This window comes from Meriones unguiculatus, assembly GCF_030254825.1.
Source record: "Meriones unguiculatus strain TT.TT164.6M chromosome 13 unlocalized genomic scaffold, Bangor_MerUng_6.1 Chr13_unordered_Scaffold_44, whole genome shotgun sequence".
Taxonomy (NCBI): domain Eukaryota; kingdom Metazoa; phylum Chordata; class Mammalia; order Rodentia; family Muridae; genus Meriones; species Meriones unguiculatus.
The window spans coordinates 3,371,419-3,375,392 of NW_026843651.1; the positions used below are offsets into that span (position 1 = coordinate 3,371,419).

The window sequence follows — 3,974 nt, forward strand, 5'->3', positions numbered from 1 at the left end:
TCAATACAGTTCTGTATCTATCTTCCAGAAACCTGAAGTGTCCCAGTTTAAACTCTAATATTAATGAGAGCTTACTAAAAGGGAATTTGTGTTCAAACAGGTACAAATGGACAGATGAAAACATTAGTACTGGAATAGCTGGTCATAAATGAGCAACATAAGGCAGTTGAGGTGGCTCCGCAATGAAAAGCTGTTGTTGGTCTTACCAATAACTGGGCTCAATTGCCAGTGCTTACATTCAGGCTCACAAGTACCCATTACTCCAAATTCTGAAGTTCTGAGGCCATTGGCTGACTATTGTGAGGACCAGGTACACAAGAGGTGCATAGTCACACATACAGGCAAAATACTACTCGTATTACTTCATTTAAAAACTCAAAACAAACACAAGAGGTAGGAAGAATGTTACTCACTTGCAATTCAATGACACAGAAGTCTCAGGAAGTATTAATGTCATGAGTATATGACATCCTGAGATAAAGAATATACTCTCTGGCAAATATTAAAACATAAGGGTGGATTTGGATCAGCACAATAGCATATGCTTGCATGGAGTCTAAGGTGGTATACTGGGTATCTTCCCCAATATATTTGTTAATTGAAACCCAATTCTCAGGATCTTCCCTAGTGCTCTAACTAAACACATGTGGCTCCTTCCTTTCCATACCATCCAGCAAACAGAACACCATGAATACAGTAGCCAAGCAGGCCATTAAAATAGCAACACTCATCCCACACTTTCTGAAACTTCAGAGTGCTAACAGAACCCCAAGAACAAAACTCCCACACATCAAATCAGCACTTGGCCTATAATTGCACCAAACCCAGATGCCTAGACACCAGTTTACGGATAGATTCAAGAACAGTCAGGTAATATGTCACCACCTGAGCTCAGCTATATTACCACAGCAGGAACTAAGTATCTGAAATTGACAAAACTTTTTACAGAAACATAAAAAAATACATCTTTTCATCATTTCATGAAACATCCATAGCTTTGCGCAGTGGCAGTATCATAGCCAATGATGTTTATCCGAGGCGCAATTATTGCTAATTGAAATATCCTTTATAATTGACCACATACTCAAACAGAATATAAGTTTTTAGAGCACATTGAAGTAACATCCTGTATCCTATCAGACCACCCTGGCTTAAGGCTGGATATATATAGCATCAGAAAGAACACAAAGCTTACAAACTCATGGAAAGTGAATAACCTTTAAACAAGTGAAAAAAAAAAGGTTTCAAACAGAAATAAAACATTTGAAAAGCATAAAATTCATAGAAAATAAATACATATCACATGCAAACTCATGGAAAATAATGAGGAATGAAAAGTGATACTAAGAGGAAACTTCATAGCACAAAGTGCCTACATAAAGATACTGGAGAACATTCATACCATCCATGTAACAGCAGACCTGAAATGTCTAGAAGAAAAATATATAAGCACACAAAAGGAGTAGAGATCAAGAAATTATCAAATTGAGAGCAGAAATTAAAAAAAATTATATAAAGAGATGATAAAGAATCCAAAAAATAAAGGTTTGGGTTTGGGAGAAAATAAAACAGATGGACACACTCTAATCAAAACTAACTAAAAGAGAGAGAAGATATTAAATTATAAAATCAGAAACTGTGTTAAGAATTTTTGTTTCTTTAAAATCCCACTCATGTTATGTGAATGTGTTTTTCTTTTAACCCCAGGTGTGGAGCCTGAGGCTGCTTCAGTTTATCCACAGCTGTTACATATGATTGTCTCATGCTCTAGCAGGCCTGTGGTTTTGTCACCTGCACATAGTTATTTCTGAGTCTTCTGGAGAAATTTCACATGACAGAGCCATGAGAGGGCCCGGGGTCTTTGAAGAAGGAAGAAGCTGCTGCTCTTCCTGATGCTGTTTACCCACAATGCTACTCTGTTTGTTACTGCTGGTTTGTTGGACTGCTGGATATCCTGGTGACTAAGAGGTATTGCCCCAAAGAACCTGGCCACCCTAAACCTCACAGAGTAGCTTTAAGGGACTTAAAACTTTTTCCCTTCTAGTTTTTGTTCTCTTTTACCTAGTCAGGGTGTTGGAAGGAATAAAGTTTCGAAGGGAGGTAGACATTAAGAAATGGACAAAGAAAAGAGATTCAAGAAAACAGTTCCATTTGCTGTTTGAGTGGACTTCTAGAATCCAGATGACATAGACTGGTAATGCCCTAAAGAAGTCAATTGCCGTAACTCATTTTGTGTTCTCTTTCAATAGCTTAAATTGTGGCATTCCGGCTCATTTCATTCCAAAGCAAAATGTTTGCTTCTTAAAAAACAAAAACAAAAACAAAAAATACTAAACAACCTTTGACCCGTCCCTTCAAGGCATCTGTTCCCATGCTTCATCCTTTAGGTCACCTGTGCCTGTGTCCTTACATCAAAGCACCCACTACTGTGTGGCTACATCTGAAAGCCAACACCCATTTGTGTTCTCCTGGACATATTTTTTCAGACAAAGATTACTTCAGCCTAGAATGATGAACTTCTGGTAGTATCTCCATACGTGTCTTCAAGATATATTAATAGCAATAGTAATAAAAACTACCTGGGGCTGGCATAGCAATAAGCTGAGTGATCAATGGAAACAAATAAAAGACACAGATAAATAAATAAATACAATGGAAAAGACAGTATCTTCAACAAATAGTGTTGCTCCAAATACATGTCCACATGTAGAAAAATGCAAACAGATCCATATTTCTCACCCTGCAGAAAACTCAAATCCAAGTAGATCAAAAACTTAAACATAAAGCCAGATTCCCAAAATGTGCAAGAGGAGAAAGTAGGTAACACTCTTGAACTCATTGGTCCAGGAGAGACAACTTCCTGAACAGAATATCTGCAATGCAGGCGATAAGATCTACAATTAATAAATGGAACATCTTGAATCTCAAAAGCTTTGTAAAGCAATGGACACTATCAAGACGAGAAGATGGCTATCTACAGATTGAGAAAAGGTCTTCACCACCCTACATCTGAAAAAGGGCTAATATCCAGAATTATGTTAAAGATATCAAGAAATTAAGCACCAACAGACCAAATAATACAATTAGTAATAGGACACAGGGATAGAGAATTCTCAACAGTGCATAAATACTTAAAAAAGTGCTCAACATCCTCACTCATCAGGGAAATGCAAATCAAAACTGTCTGTGAGACTCCATCTTACACTTGTCAGAATGTGTAACCATGAGACTATGGCCAAAACCTCAAGTAGCAACATATGCTGGCAAGGATGTGCAGAAAGGGGAACACTCCTCCATTGCTGGAGGGGAAGCAAATTTATATAGCCACTTTGGAAATCAATCTGGCAATTTCTCAGAAAACTGGGAAAAGTCACACCTAAAGACCCAGCTATACCACTCCTGGGCACACACCTGAAAGTTGCTCCACCATCCAACAAGGACATTCCGTCAAAAATGCTCATAGCAGCATTATTTCTACTAACCAGAAACTGGAAACAATCTATATGTCTCTCAACCGAAGAATGGGTAAAGAAACTGATATTTACACAATAGAATACTACCCAGCCATTAAACACAAGGAAATCATGAAATTTGCAGGCAAATGGATGCAACTAGAAAAGATCTTCCTTGGTGACATACACAGACCTCAAAAGACAGTACTAAGCCTCAAGGACAAATATTAGAGGAGAATAATGAAAATCCCTTTTACAGGACAGAGCTGTAGAATCTCCTCCTCCCCAGGGAATCCACACTCAGAAAGGCTGACAGGACAAGGGACTCTGTCCAGGGCACGACATACATACTGGCTCACAGTCCATCCCACTTCTAACACATCGGACTCTCCTAGCTCAGCAGACCAGCTTTTCTGGGACTGTCAACAATGAATCCCATGGTCTCCATGGCATAGCTAGCTTATTTTCCAGGATATTGATCACTATATAAGCACCAGAGAAGAATCTTGGAAAGACTCTGCA

At 38.4% G+C, this 3,974-nt stretch overlaps 1 pseudogene; it reads left to right on the top strand.

The window, feature by feature from the left end:
• Window positions 1-993: 993 nt before the first annotated feature.
• LOC132651289 (U4 spliceosomal RNA) lies at window positions 994-1,120 on the top strand (annotated as a pseudogene).
• The last annotated feature ends 2,854 nt before the right edge of the window (window positions 1,121-3,974 follow it).